Source organism: Palaemon carinicauda, chromosome 39 (assembly GCF_036898095.1).
Source record: "Palaemon carinicauda isolate YSFRI2023 chromosome 39, ASM3689809v2, whole genome shotgun sequence".
Classification (NCBI taxonomy): Eukaryota; Metazoa; Arthropoda; class Malacostraca; order Decapoda; family Palaemonidae; genus Palaemon; species Palaemon carinicauda.
The window spans coordinates 19,514,882-19,530,454 of record NC_090763.1 but is presented as its reverse complement, the minus strand read 5'-3'; the positions used below and the strand labels follow the sequence as shown (position 1 = coordinate 19,530,454).

At 50.5% G+C, this 15,573-nt stretch overlaps 1 protein-coding gene across 1 annotated transcript in view; it reads left to right on the top strand.

Annotated features, from left to right (window-relative positions):
- Nucleotides 1-15,573, top strand: part of LOC137631060 (uro-adherence factor A-like) — a 264,160-nt gene that overhangs the window by 48,317 nt on the left and 200,270 nt on the right. The gene's annotated exons all lie outside the window — the stretch shown is intronic.

The window sequence follows — 15,573 nt, the reverse complement described above, 5'->3', positions numbered from 1 at the left end:
GTTTGAGAGCTGCGCTCGCAAGCTTCGTAAAGATCCTTGGGGCTATGTTTAGTCCGAAGGGCATCGCCCTGAAAGCGTAAAGTTTTTGTTGTAGCTTGAATCCTAGGTAGGGGGAGAGACGACGACTTATTGGAACGTGCCAATATGCGTCTGACAAGTCGATGGAGACGGTATATGCCCTCTTGGGCAGTAAGGCCCTTATGTGTTGTAACGTTAACATCTTGAACTTGTGGTTCACTATGAACTTGTTGAGTGGTGACAAGTCCAGAATGACTCTGAGTTTCCCCGAGTCTTTCTTGGGAACACAAAACAGCCTCCCTTGGAACTTGATGGACTTTACCCTCCTGATCACCTTTTTCTCCAACAGATCTTGGGTGTACTCCTCCAAAACGGGGGTGGAGTGTTGGAAAAATTGAGGGCACTGGGGCGGAGTACTGTACCAACTCCAACCCAGTCCATTTTTGAGAAGGCTGTGGGCCCAGGGATCGAAGGTCCAGCGATCCCGGAAATACTGAAGTCTCCCACCTACCGGCGACACTTCACTTTGACTGTCCTGCAGTCTTGCCTCCCTGGCCGCGACCACCTCTGAATCCTCGTCCCCTAGAGGGGCGTCTTGATGACCCTCTAGCTGCTCCTCTGGGCCTTGCACGAAACGTGGTCGACTGTCCCTCGAACACGGGATTGAATGCCGGGGAAGCTGATGACATGGCTTGGGGAACCCATTGGAAGGTGGTCGGGGTCTGGGCTACCAGTTGTGGAACCGGAGGCAAAGCTGGCTGTTGCTGCTGTTGTCTTTGCTGTTTGAAGGACTTGGCTGGACGGGAGGAAAACCTTGACTTCTTCGCCTTTCCTTTCGGCTGAGGGCCCTCATCCGGAGAAGACTTCCTCTTAAGGGACAGGCCCCACTTCAGGAGAAGATTGCGGTTCTCAGTGGCTGCCTTGTCCACGATCTCTTTGACCACGTCCTTGGGAAAGAGATCTTTACCCCAGATGTTGGATGAAATTAGCCTCTTGGGTTCGTGCCTCACTGTGGCCGAGGCGAACACAAACTCCCTACAGGCCCTCCTTGCTTTAACAAAGCAATAGAGGTCCTTGGTTACTGTGGCCAGATGGATTTTGGCCATAACCATGAACATCTCTGGCATCTTGGGGTCGCTAGCCATCGTCTCCATGTTGGTCTGGAGAGACATCGAGGCTGCCAGGCGCTCCTTTGTGTCCAATTCCCTCCGTAGAAGGAATTCCGACAACTTGGGAAGGTTTTCGCCGAACTGCTGTCCTGCAATGTCGGCGTCCAACTTCCCAACCGAGAAAGTAAGGTGCACCTCCTTCCAGTCCTTATTATCCATTGGCAATGCCAGCGATAGAGGTTTACATTCCTCCAAAGACGGGCACGGCTTGCCAGCTTCAACCGCCTTGATGACGGCCGCAAACCCCTTTTGCATAAAGGGGAAGGCCCTAGCCGGGGAGGATACAAAGGAGGGGTGCTTCTTACTCAAGGCGGCAACCTTTGAGTTTGAGAACCCCCTCTCCTTTAAAGCAGCTGTCAAAGTGGCTTGAGCCTTGGAGTGATCCAGGATAATCACCTCCTTTGGTTCCGTCTCCTCCTTCGAAGCCGGCTCCTTCTTCAAACGGACATAGCAGTCCGGGTAGGCCCCTCTACTGGGCCAGAATTCCACCTCCTCAAGGGGAACTGAACCCAGTTTCTCCGACATGACGATCTTCCCAATCGTCATCGGCATGTGCTCGGCATATCTCCACGGGTTGGCATCCGAGCACAGAGGAAGGTCCTTAACGTTGAGCTTCTTTGGAGGTCCACGTGATGCTGTGATCTTCTGCATCTGGAGCTCCAAAGTAGCGGCCTTCTGATTATTCTCCCTCTGCATCTGTTGGATCATACCAACGATGGAAGAGAGAGCCTGTCCAAGCTCTGCTGGAAGAGCGGATGAGGTAGAGGGGATAGGTTCAGGGACCTGAACCGGCACGTCTGATGATACGGGAACCTCTTCCTCCACGGCAATAGGATCTCGATCCTGCTCCTCGCCCTCTGCGAGGAGATCCTGCTCCGCACGATCGGACAAGTCGGACATCTTGTCGTCCAACTGGATGTCCTGCAAGGCGTCAGCGACATCCTCCTCCACTGGAATCTGGATCAGAGGGATCTCCGGCCGAGGCTGGGGAACAACAGCATCAGGGGAAGCCTTGGGAAAAAGGTATGCCCTCATCTTCTCGTTAGGAAGATAAGGTCCAGTGGTGTTTTTCTGAAAACCCCTTACCCATACGCGAAGCCTCTCCCTCGCTGCATCTCTTGACTCCGCCGACCTAGGGGATTCAAAAGCCTCTGATAGCAGGTTAGTACATACAGCGCATACCTGCGGATCCCAGTAACGATGGTCATCATTGGAGGCTGCACAAGCCGCGTGCCTCCTACACGAGGCATGTCCGCAAAAGTTCTTACTGCGGACATTGCAGAAGACACTATCACACTTCGGATGCTCCTCATGTAAAAGAAGAAAAATTTCCATGAATATCAAGTGAATTTTAATTCACATGTAACAAATGAGTATTCAACAAGAATAAGGGAAAGACACCTACTTGTGAAACCCACACAAACACCTGTGGAAGCCCACCAACCAAGTCACATAGTTAGTCTTTACTAGAATAACCAGAGAACGTATTTCCAAAGGAAATTAGGTGTAGCTCACACCTAAGGTAAAATATTACCATTCTGGCCAGGAATAAAAGAATTATCTTTTATCCTTGTAAGGCGACACCAGGTGATTATACCAGTAACACAAGTAAGATAGAAAAGACAGTGTTGTAACCTACTACATCATGAACTCCCTTGGTTGAATATACCACCAAGAGAGGACTGATACAGTATCTGAGGGTGGTGTGCCAGCCGGCTATTGCCGCTCAGCACCCCCCCCCCCTTGTTTTCGAAAGGTAGATCTCAAGTACACAACATCAGATCACCTTTATTGGGGAGAACTCCAGATCCCATGCCTGAACCGGCCGGCAGTGGTTGCCGGACCGTAGCCACCCGGTTTGCACTGCGTTGCCGGCCATCATTCTTAGTGGCCGGCTGACTGGGCAGTGTCGCGGGCCAGCCGGCAGCAGTAAACAAACCCTGCCGGCTGGCCCCCACACTAGGCAGCGCTCGGCTGCCGGCCCCACTTGTAGTGGCCGGCAGATGAGCAAGAGACCGGCCGGCAAAGGTATACACCCAACGCCGACCGACAGCAAGAGAACTGGAGAACACCCCTCCCCACCGACGGCCGGCCTGTAGGCCGGCAGACGGCAAGGACAACACATACTAAGACAATAGAATGAGTGCCGGGTTAAGAGACTATAAGTCTCTGGGCCCGGCACCCGAAAGAGTGCCGAAAGGAAGGGGAGACACTAAGTCAAGCTTCCTAACCGCTGCCTACTGAATCTTCAGACGGCAGCGATAGAGGGACCAAGAAAGGACCGGGCAGCACTCAAAGTAATGGTCTCTGCCGGTCGGCACACTTTGCCGGCCGACAGGAGACCACGTCAGTTCCTCATCCCAACCTAGGCTAGGCAAGGATGCAGACGACTGACACAAGGAACGGAAAAAGAGAAGGGAAGGACAGAGGGTCCTATCCAACCTTACCTTGGTTAAGGGTCATTCCCAACTAAGACAGTTCATCTCAGTTAGAGAAAGACCCGAGAGGGAGGCCGGCACTACTGGCTGCCTCCCACGAACCACGGCAAGGAAGGAATTGCCTTTCCAGAAAAGGGAACATATCCCGAGACCGGAACGGCAATAGGACAGTCTGATGAGTCACCGAGTAAAGGGATCACTACTGGAACCCAACAAGGTGGACTAAGGGGGTAACCCTTAATGCCCGAGTCAATCAGCAAGGGAGACTCTGCCTCATGCCAGACAAACCGGGCTCAGACTAAACACTGTTGTACTGTCCCCCTCTGAACCAATACAGTTGGAACGGGAAGGTACAGTACTACTCCAGCATAGATATATTTGAAGATTAATTCAAATAAACCACTAGAGTTAAGCCTAAAGCTTAAACAGAGGGAAAGGGTTTGCCCCTTCCCCGAAGAGAAGGGAGCAAACGGGGAACAGATAATATTATAATGACCTAAGACAACCTAGCCTAGGCACTAAGAGAATCGATTACCTAATTCACCGAAACTCACACCAATACTATCTTGGAAGGTACTCGAAAAGGACTTATATGTATAACGTTGCCTAACGCTTAAAGCAATAAATTCACATTCGGAAGACTAATTATCATGCAGGAAGTACATAGGCCAACAACTAGCCTACGAAGACTAGTGTTGGTAGCCTTGGCAAATTTCGCCAGGCACACTACTATCGCATCATAACAGAATTCCTAAATAAGCTAAGTAGCTAATATTTAAGCGCAAAGGGGGCTGGGAACGTCGCTCTTGCTAACAAATAAATCCTATTCTAGCGAGCGACAGCATCCATGATGCCTCCAGCAGGCAACAGCTCTTGTATCAAAGATAACTCTTTTAATTACTTTAATTTTAACCAAGAGCCTACATTTATACATAAAAGAAATAATACTCAACTTATCCGAGGCAGAAGAAGTTGGAGAAAGCATTATTAAACGAGAAAATTCCAAGATTGGGTAGTAAACAGGGAAAAACACACCGAGTCGTAGAGCTACGCAAAAAGGAATACAGATGGCGCCGTGAGCGGCGCAGGGCACGCTTTCGAAACGGGGAGGAGGGATGCCTTATGAACGGCTCCCCCCTTTCTTATCGTTTTCGTTTTCTTGCCATTTTACCCCTACGAAGTGTTAACTCTATTCGGGGTATAGATTGCTATGAGGCGTGTCAAGAATACGTCCACTGATATTTACGATATCCCTAAGGTCTTTTTTAGGGATACTCGCTCCAGGAGTTAGAATTCTGGGTACCTGAAGGTAAATTCTCTGGGAATATCGCCGTAGTTGTAATATACCCTAGGAAGCTGCCTTTAAGGAACTTCCATCAGGACGACATGGCTTGAGCCCAAAAAAAGTTTTCAGCCTTATGGACTGGATTCTCGAAACTCTCGCAGAAGCCACAGACCCTAGGAACAAGGCTCAGATGCATCTGTTTGCCTGTTTGGTTAAGGCCTGGAGGTATGTCCCCATCGAACTTTCCGCCCTTTTCATGGCAGGAGTTCTTAAAAAGAGACCTCAGAGGATTGCGACTGGAGATCAAACTCGCAGATTCTCAAGTCAACAAACCGAATAAAAAAGTGAGACGTTTTATGCCTCCCATGTCGTCTATACCCCTAGAGCTGACAACAGTCCACTCAGGAGACAAGGCAGCAGCTCTTTAAGAACAAATGAGCCTTATGCTGTCAGCTTCATTCATAGTAATGTAGAGGACACCTCCTCGGAGGGGTCTTTACATCATACTTTTCCTAGTTCCGAAACCCTCGGGAAGGATGAAAACCTGTTCTGGACATCAGTCCATTGTACACATAAAGGGAATAAGGTTTCTTCTTTGTACCTGGACTACTGACCACTCAGAGTAAAGTATCTGGAGGCTCTTCACAGGTTAATGCCCTGAACGCAACAGTTAGGTCTGATGGTAACCTGGCCAAATCTCAACTAACACCCTCACAGAATTTAATTTTTCTGGGGATGATAGTCGGTTCAGTTCACGTTCAAGGTGCTCCGGAAATGTTGCAAGGACTTTCCCCTGGTGGTCACCTGGCTACGGTTGACGATCCCTCGCAGCAATCAGCACACGGTTTAGTTTGCGCACACGGCGTGCTTCATGTGTCTGGTCTGTCTTAATTAGAGAAGTCGATTTCGTCCCTGTTTGACACATACGATTTGCCACAATGATCTATGGATAGAGTCTCAGAGGAAATGACACATAAATATCAAAGAGCTAGTGGCCATTCACCAAGCCCTGATTACTCACTTCATAAAAAGGGAGAATAACGTTAGGAGGGATCTTCTCAGCAGAAGGCAAGTTCTTACTGCAGAATGGACCCTACATCACGAGGTGTGCACCAACCTTTGGATGATTGTGGGGTCAACACTCGATAGACCTCTTCGCCTCACAAATGACATAGAGGTTGCCGGTATTTTGCTCTCCAGTACCAGACCAGGAAACAGTCGCACTGGACGCTTTTCTTCTGAACTGAGAAGGTCTAAACATGTACTCTCCTCCATTCAAGATCCTGGACAGAGTCCTGAAAAGATTCAGGGATTCGGCCATCGTCCGCATTACCATGATAGCTCCTTTTTTGGTCTATGAGACATTGGGTTGTGGAGATGATGGAGTGGCTGGTAGATATCCCCAGATCATGACCACTATTAGGGTTGATTAACCTGAATGGTACATATTTAGAGTATGGTGCAGGAATAATAGATTTTCCTCTACCAATACCTCTATAACCAATATAGCAGAGTTTTCTGTTGTATCTAGGTACAAAAGAGAAGCTAGCTATGCCTTGCATCAAGGGTTACCTCAGCATATTAACCTCTGTCTTTCGTAACCGACACTTTGGCGTGTCAGGTAACAAGGACCTCTCAGATCTCATTAGATCTTTTGAGACAACCAAGAGGAAGGATAATCAAACCTCCTCGTGGAACCTAGATGTAGTCCTGGCCTTTTTAACCTCGAGTAGGTTTGTACGGTTGGACAAGTCATCTTGGAAGTATCTTACCAAAAAGAGTTTTTCCTAATTTCATTGGCTTCAGTCAAAAAAGTAGGAGAGTTTAAAACCATCAGCAAGAAGATGGGCTTTAATGGAGACAATGCAACTTGCTCCCTTCAGCTAGGCTTTCTTTTCAAAGACGAGACAGACAGCCTATGATGCTCAGTTAAAAAGCCCTCTTTGCCTTTTTCAAAGAATACCCTGGCTATTTTTTCCATTAAGGATTTAATAAGGGAAACTCTCCAAGATTGTGAGCAAGAAGTTTTCCCTATCCTTGAGGTAAAACCACACGAGGTTAGAGCTGTAGCAATTTCTATGACTTACAAACACAATAGGTCAATGAAGTCAATTTTAGAGCCTACTTTCTGATGAAGTAAATCAATCTTCACAGACTGCTATCTCAAAGATGTCCAGACCCAGTATGAGGATTACTATTCCCTGGGTCCGTACGTTACCTCCGTCTTCTTAGTTGGAGAAGGGTCTACTACCTCTTCCCTATAACTTAATATATACCCTTGCCATTTTTTCTTGTATTTGTTCATAGATTGTTTGCGAGGGTTGTCGCAGCCTTCCGTCAGTTTCTGATGCAAGTCAAGTTAGTTTTAATGCGTTCACAGTCTGTCTGTGAGGCTTGTCGCAGCCTTCCGTCAATCTGGGATGCAAATCAAATTAGTTTTAATATGGAGTAGGTGGTCAAAATCAGTATCCTTGCCTATGCCAGGTTTGCAAGGGTGGTGGTCTAGCCACTCTAAGGGTCGTGGACCTTGTGGCAGCCCCAAGAGACTTTTCAGCCCCCTGAGTGGATCGCTGAGTCTCTTAAGGAATGCAGGCGAAATGAGGCAGTATCATTTTAAAGCCAGCTTCCTTATCAAGTTGTAACGCCAGAATCAGTATCCTTGGCTTTGCCAGGTTTGCAAGGGTGGTGGTCTAGCCACGCTAAGGTCGACGACCTAGTGGCAACCCCGAGAGACTTTTACAGCCCACTGAGTGGATCGCTGAGTCTCTTAAGGAATGCAGGCAAAATGAGGCAGTATCATTGTGAAGCCAGCTTTCTTCTCAGGTTAGAACCAGATTGTTAGTACTACTATTGTAGTTATTAATAATTATACGAATTCCCAAGGGGATGAGGTTTTCAACCCACCTCCAACTGTGTGAATCAGCTATATATATGTAACTACCAGGGAAGTTACATATTTAAAAATGGTATTTTTATTATAAAATAATTTTTAAATATACTTACCTGGTAGTTACATATATAAAAGGGCCCTCCCTCCTCCCCTCTGAAAACAGAGACATCGAATTTCTGAAGATGTTGGGAATGGTTCTAATAACCTACGAGTGATGGCGCTCATGTATGACCACCTACGGTCATGGCGGCGATCGCCACGAATTTTGAATTTCTGTCGTGCCGCGTCGAAACGCGGGATTTAAGCTATATATATGTAACTACCAGGTAAGTATATTTAAAAATTTATTTTATAATAAAAATACCATATTTCCTAACAGTACTTACCTCGAACTACTTTCGGGTTATGGCCCACCCATCCTTCCCCGAGTGACTTACAGGACTTAATAGAGAGAGGAGACCCTCTTTCCACCAAACTTACTGAGGAGCAAAACCTGAGAAAGCATGCTCTCTGACCACGGGTCATCTCTGGGCGCGTATCACTCCGCCAGAGATTACCCCGCATAGAGAACGGGAATAGGGTAAACTACACAAAATTCTGGTCGGATGAGAGGAGATCCCAGATACTCCTAAGAAAGTAGTTCGAGGTAAGCACTGTTAGGAAAAATACAAATTACTTAAAATTTGTGATATACTAAGCATTTATTCAAGAAATGCGTTGTCACAGACAACACCAATCTCACCCTTAGGGAATTTTGGAAGGAACATTTCAATATCGTCCATTGCTTAAAAATTATTGACGATGCGTGGCAGGGTGTCACAAGACGAAATCTTAGTTCAGCGTGGAAGATATTGTAGCCAGCTTCCGTCGCTGAGAGGGACTTTGAAGGGTTCGATACGACAGACCCTGATGACCCAGAACCTGTTTTGATGGATGAAATCGTGTCTCTTGGAAAGTCCATAGGGCTGGAGGTAGACGAGGCAGACGTGAACGACCTTGTCAAGGAACATCAGGAAGAGCTCACGACACAGGAATTTTTAGAACTCCAGGAGATGCAACATTCGGAGGTGTTGCAAGAGCTCAGTAGCGAGGAGTAGGTGGAATCCGAGGGCCGCCTTTCTTCGGCAGAAATCAAAGACATGTTAGCGAAGTGGCAGGAGTTTTCCAATTTTATGGAAAAGAGGCACCCGGACAAGTTGGCGAGTGGTCGTGTGTTAGCCTATTGTGACGACAGTTGCATGCTTCATTTTCGCAACATTTTGAAGGGGAGACAAAAGTAAACATCCCTAGATAGGTTCCTTTTAAAAAGGCCGTCAAAAAGTGAAGGTGAAAGTGAGGCAAAAAGAGCCAAGCCGGAAGAAGAAGAAAAGTTAAAAAATGAAAATGAAAACAATTCAGTATTAGAATTAAGTTTAGTGTAAGGTAAGATTAACATTTTATTTTCTGGGCTCAACCTGTGTCGCTCCGTGAAATGCTCCTTAAAGCACCATTTCAAAGGTATAAATACTGCTAAATATACCAGAGAAAAAAGTTGCATGGAATGCCAGGAATATATCCAGCTCACTCACCCCTAAAGGGTGTCGGTATTAAAACTGGGGCGAGTGATACCACTACCAGAGGTTCCTTTCCAATTAGACTTCTCCCTCCTCATCCCTCCTCAAAATCCCGTTACTACGAGGTGTCGTTCACTACAGCTACTCCCCCCCCCACCATTACCTATCCTTCTCCCATCTTTCCTTGTTAGCACCCGTGAAAATTCATTTAAGTTGAATTTAAAGTTAAAGTTATGTTACGTAGTGTTACAAAAGTATTACGTACCGAATGTGTTGCCATCAAGTCTCTCTCCTCCCCGTCCTCTCTCCCTCCTCCTCTGCACACACCGCTGTTAGCTGCTATCATCTGTCTCAAAGGTAAGAACTCCATAATAATGTTACATTTCATTGAGCATCATAACCAGTTCATAGCTATTTGTTATTTTGTTAGCGTAGAATGTTGATTACAACAATTAAAAACATGTTTGTTCCAACACGAAGTACTTACCTCGAACTACTTTCTTAGGAGTATCTGGGATCTCCTCGCATCCGACCAGAGTTTTGTGTAGTTTACCCTAAACCCATTTTCTATGAGGAGTAACCTCAGGCGGAGTGATACGCGCCCTGAGGCTAACCCCGGGTCAGAGAGCATGCTTGAACAGGTCTCGAACTCCAGTAAGTTCTCTGGTCGCGTCGCGATATCATCTCGCCGCTCTCCTTATCCCAGTGTGACTTGTGTGTCCCCAACCCTTTGTGTACCACGCGCTTCCCACGTGATCCCTTTGTGCTTTTTCTGTGCGCGCTTGTGTCTCTTAGTGCTTTTCTTTCATCATGGAGCATCCTCGCCGTTGTCCTGGGCCTATGGCCGGCAAATCGTGTGGAGCGTTCCTTTCGAAACCAGAAGTTGACCCTCACTCCTTGTGTTCATCGTGCCGGGGCAGCGTGTGTTCTCCTTCCGACACGTGTCCGGAGTGCGAGTCTTGGAACGAGGTGCAGTGGGTGCGGTATAGCACCAAGAAGAAGAAGGCGGCAAAGAAGTCGCCTAAGAAGACCAACGTCTCTTCCCCCCTTGCTTCGACGAGCGCCTCGGCGGCTCGAGCTTCTCACCCAGCCTCCCCTACCCAGAGTAGGGGACGAGGTAAGTCCGTTGCGGGGAAGAGGCCCGCGGCCCTTCCCCAGGAGTCTGAGCTTCATGACAGTGGGGTTGTGGCATCTTTTCAGGCAAGTGAGGGGCCTGAGGGAGGGGCGGGAGTGTTTTCGGGAGATGGTGACCTGGTGCCTGCTGGTCACATCTCCTCTGATGACCCCATGTGGGGTAATAATGCTACTAATTTCTCCCCAGCCCCTTGGGCGTGTATTTCATGTGGTTCAGCAGCCGAGGGCGACGTCGAGAAGGAGCATTCCCTGCCGTCGGACCCTAAGACGCCCTTCAGGTCCCCGATGAGGATTGAAGATGACTTCGGGACCTGGGCTCCCACGGGACAGCCTCCTCGCTCCCCCCCAGCGCCGTCAGCTGTCTTCCCAGAGGTGTTTCTGCGAGCGGCGCAGGAATCCTCCTACATCACCGCGGGAGCCGAAGCCTTCGAAGAGGGTCTTTAAGTCGTCTGTCTCATTGGTGGAGGATCCTTCCTGCTCTACGGAGGATGAGGCGCTGAGGAACCTCAGGAGGCGAAAAGGCAAGTCCCGCAGGAAGTTGTCGCATTCCCGCTCCCCCTCGAGGTCGCGCCATGAGAGTCGGCGCCCAAGATCCCCCAAGAACAACGAATGGGTGATGGTTCACCGAGACAGACTTCTGGAACTAGCTGCGGCGCCGGGCCCCTCAGGTTGGCATCCGAGGATGGCCTCTCCAGATAGATACTCCTCCGGTAGCAGTGGCACCCGACGGAGGGATTCCTCATGGCAGGTTCCAGTTGACAGGCATAAGACCGCGAAGGTTCCGTCTCCATCCGCCCAGTGGAGAGAGTCGCCCCTTCGTTCTGGCAGCCGAGTCCTGACCTCCAAGGGCCACCTAGCTCGGCACGAGCGCAGCCCTCGGCCCTCCTCAACGAGCAGGCCCGTAGATTCGAGGACCTCCAGGAGAGACGTTAGGCCCAGGATGGAGGCCCCGTTCCGACGGAGATGCCCGTCCTTCGTCGGGAGCCCCCGCGGGAGCGTCGGTCCAGGACTCCCCCACGTGCGAGGTCCTCCGTCGGGGTACCCTCGTCACTCGCACCAGCACCCCCGTCGGAGGAGCTCGACGACCATGGAGAGGGGTCGGCAGCGGAGGTATCGGCCTATCTGAGGGTGATAGGCCTCATCAGAAGTCATCACAGGCTGGACGTACCGGAACCCTCCTCCGAAGAGGCTTGGCGTTCCAGCCTAAATAGAATTGTGGACGCCCCAGTCCAGCAGCGCCCCTCCTTGGCCCTCCCTTTGGCGAGGGACGTTTATTTGGGCAAGGCTCACGTGGACAGGATAGTGGCCAACCATGCTGAGGCGTCCAAGAGCCAGAGCTCCTCCAAAGTGCTTCAGGGCCTGAAGTCCCAAAGCAGGTTCTACCTTCCAGAGGGACAGCGAGCGGGCGCCTGTGCACTGGAGCCAGCACTCGCCATACTAGGGCAAGGAGCCTCAGAAGAAAGAGCGTCCACGGCTCCGATCTGCTTCTCTCCTTCGGAGGCGGTCATGATGGAGGAGATGTCGAAGGACCTTATCAACGTCTCCTCCTGGTTAGACTGGTGGGCCGCCACCCTGGTGGGCGTTCAGTCGTCATACGACCTGTCAGTTCCGGAGACCCAGGCCTTGCTCAAGGAACTCATCAGCTCAGGAGGCAAGGCCCTAAAATTCTTGTCTTACCAGTCGTTAGCCATGTCCGCCAACTGGGTCCTACGAAGGAGGGACACTGTTCTGAGCAAGATACCCAGAAGACTGCCGGACAGAGAGGCCAGATTTCTGAGGAACCTGACCCTGTGGGACGACTCAATCTTTCCCCCGAAGGCAGCGGAGGAAGCTATGGAGAGGATTCGGAGGATGAAGGAGCCGTTCGAGACCAGGCCCCATCCGGTCAGGAGGCCGGCGTTTAGAAGACCCTCCGTCGACTCGCCTCGCCCTCCTCGGGCCGCTCCTAACCACCCTAGGAGAGATAACTCGGCGACAACATGGTCTCAGTCGTCTCAGCCCTCCCGTAGGGGATCAGCCCCGAATCAAGCCGCCTATAGACCGTCCTTCTCCGCATCCAGAAGAGGTCGTACAGGCCGCTCATCGAGGAGGAGATAGGGTGGGAGGCCCCCTACTCCTGCCGGAGCCTCAGGTGGGGGGATGCCTCAAACTTTTTTGGCAAGCATGGGAAAAATACGGAGCAGACCCGTCGACAGTGACAGTTCTGAAAGAAGGGTACAGATTGCCCTTCCTAGCGGACTTTCCTCCTCTGATACCAGATCAGCAGTCGGAGTGGCTAGCCCCCAAGGACCCCTTGAAACGGACAGCTCTGCAGGGAGAGGTCTCAGCGATGTTGGCGAAAGGAGCAATGGAACCTGTTCGGGACCCAGGTCCGGGGTTCTACAGCAGGCTGTTCCTGGTGGAGAAAGCAACAGGAGGCTGGAGACCGGTCATAGACCTCTCAGCCCTCAACAAGTTCGTCTGCAAGACGGACTTCAAAATGGACACTCCAAAATCAGTATTGGCTTCCTTGAGAGAAGGGGACTTCATGATGTCAGTAGATCTCAAGGATGCCTACTTCCAGATCCCGGTTCATCCCTCCAGCAGGAAGTACCTACGGGTGAAATGGGAGAACCAGACGTTGCAGTTCAAAACCCTCTGCTTCGGGCTGTCCACTGCCCCCCAAGTCTTCACGAGGGTCTTCACAACGGTCTCAGTCTGGGCACACGAACAGGGCATCCGCCTGATTCATTACCTGGACGACTGGTTGCTACTTTCAGCCTCAGAGGAAGTACTGAAGGAGCAAGGCGCGATGCTACTGCAGTTCTGCAACGTTCTGGGGATCACCATCAACCTAAAGAAGTCGCAACTGATTCCCTCCACCAGGACAACCTACCTCGGAATGGTTCTGGACTCCCGGTTAGTGAAAGCCTTCCCTTCCACGGACAGACTGGACAACTTAGACCAGGTCCTCCGCCCCTTCCTGATGGACCAACCCAGGAGGGCAAAGGACTGGCAGAGATTAATAGGTCACCTTGTGTCCCTGGAGAAACTGGTCCCCCAGGGCAGGCTAAGGCTTAGGGAGGTCCTATGGAACCTGAAGGAGAACTGGAGCCAAACAGATTCCCCCCACAGAGTGGTTCCCGTGTCTCCAAACACGAAACGGGTCCTGGAATGGTGGAGCTGCAGGACGAACACTCTCAAAGGGATGTCCTTTGCAGCCGACCTTTCGGAGATGCTCCTGTTCACGGACGCGTCGAAGGAGGGGTGAGGTGTTCATCTCTTAGGGAAATCAGCAAGAGGAAACTGGACAGCCCTAGAGAAGTCCCAGCACATCAACGTTCTAGAGTTGAGGGCAGTGCAAAGAGCGTGCCTAGTGTTTGTACACCTACTCCGGGGAAACACCATAGTGTTGATGTGCGACAATGCCACGGTAGTAGCTTACATAAAGAAGCAGGGAGGCCTACGGTCGAAGGAGCTGTGCGTCCTCACATTACAACTTCTGGAATGGGCCGAAGTACAGTGGAGCAGATAAGAATATCAGCGAGGTTCATCCCAGGGAAGAAGAACGTTCTCGCCGATGGCCTCAGCAGGATGGGGCAAGTGGTAGGATCCGAATGGTCTCTACACCCAGAATTAGCCAGGTCCGTCATTCTGAAATGGGGTTCGCCGGTGATGGACCTCTTCGCAACAAGGCTGAACACGCAGCTCCCCGTGTTCTGTTTTCCTGTTCCAGATCCAAAAGTGCCGTTCGAGGACGCCTTCCAACATCCGTGGGACAACCTAGAGATGACTTTGGTAGCGCCCTGGTGGCTGGAGAGAGAGTGGTTCGTGGACCTAAGGGAGCTAACACAACAGCCGCCTTGGCCCCTTCTGGACAGGCCAGATCCTCTTCGGCAACCACACTTCCAAAGGTTCCACGAGAATCCTCGGTCCCTCCGCCTTCATGCGTGGAGGTTATCGAGCGTCTCCTGAGGAGGGAAAGCTATTCGTCGAGTACAGCAACGAGAATGTCGGGCTGCCTGAGATGATCATCGACAGCTGTATACCAGGCTAAGTGGGCCACCTTTACCAAATGGTGCGCCACTAAGAACATCAGGCCCCTGAAGGCCTCCATCCCGCAAGTACCAGACTTCCTAGTTTACCTCAGGGATGTGGTTAACATGTCCATTCCAGCCATCAAGGGAGTCCGCGCGGCTTTGGGCCAAGTTTTTCTCCTAAAGGGCATAGATCTGGGTAACTCCAGACATATCTCAATGCTCATTAAAAGCTTTGAGCAATCGTGCCCCCCGCAAGCTGTGAAGGTACCACAATGGGACGCGGCAAGGGTCCTGAAAATGTTATCCGAGCCTCCGTTCGAGCCCCTGAAAGACATCGTGGACAAGGATCTCACTCTCAAGACAGTTTTCTTGCTGGCGTTGGCTTCAGCTAAACGGGAAGGCGAGATTCATGGTCTGTCCTACGAAGTTGCTAAGACCCAGAACCCTGCCGTATGGGACCCCAGGTTTGAGGGTTTCTCCATTCCGGCAATCCCCCGGTCGGACAACGTGAAGGATTTGCGCCTATGCCTCGTCAGAGCAGTGAGGAAATACTTGGGAAGAACAGCAAAACTCCGGCCCGGGATCAAGAGTCTTTTTGTTTCCACTGACCTCGTGAAGAAGCTAGTCTCGAAGAATACCATCTCCTTCTGGTTACGGCAGGTCATCATCAGGGCCTACAGCAAGGCGGGAATCCCCCTGCTGGGGAAACCCAAGCCCCATGACATTAGGGGCCTGAGTACTACGTTGGCCTTCGAGAAAAATATGGCAGTGGGCCAGATCCTAAGAGCAGGCACATGGGCCAACCAGTCAACCTTCATGGCTCACTATTTGAAGGACTATTCAAGAAGATCCCTGGACGGGTTCTCGATAGGTACCGTCGTTTCAGCGCTCCAAACGGTTTAAAGGCATAGCCTCAGTGATAACCGCGGGTAAGAAGCACAAGAGACACAGGTTTGTTCCTTAAACCCCCTTGTACTTCCTTCCCCCCTTTTTTCCGCTTCAAGTGGGCTCTGTTAGGGCCCTGAGCCAGAGACGAGTACCTCAACAAGAGGAAGACATGTCCCCTA